We start from the raw sequence: 213 nt of genomic DNA on the forward strand, positions 1-213 counted from the left end.
CCTATAATAATATACTAAATGTTTTGCATATGTACATCTGTGATATTGAAGAAATTATACATCAACTTAGGATGTGTTAAATTAGTCTTGACCAATAGTTTATGAAAGCAAGTTAAAAAGAACGATTTTTGAATTCCAGGGAACCATTAATTACATTGTTATAAAACTATTTATGAATCATGGTCACACTTCAGAGGAAGATATTAGCATAAC

At 27.7% G+C, this 213-nt stretch overlaps 1 protein-coding gene across 1 annotated transcript in view; it reads left to right on the top strand.

Moving 5' to 3' along the window:
* Window positions 1-113, top strand: part of LOC119593135 (biogenesis of lysosome-related organelles complex 1 subunit 1-like) — a gene marked incomplete in the record, with an annotated part of 9,042 nt that extends 8,929 nt beyond the window's left edge. Inside the window, 1 exon segment of the mRNA XM_037942100.1 lies at window positions 1-113.
* Window positions 114-213: the final 100 nt, after the last annotated feature.

The sequence above is a fragment of the Penaeus monodon genome, chromosome 31 (assembly GCF_015228065.2).
Source record: "Penaeus monodon isolate SGIC_2016 chromosome 31, NSTDA_Pmon_1, whole genome shotgun sequence".
In the NCBI taxonomy this organism is placed as follows: domain Eukaryota; kingdom Metazoa; phylum Arthropoda; class Malacostraca; order Decapoda; family Penaeidae; genus Penaeus; species Penaeus monodon.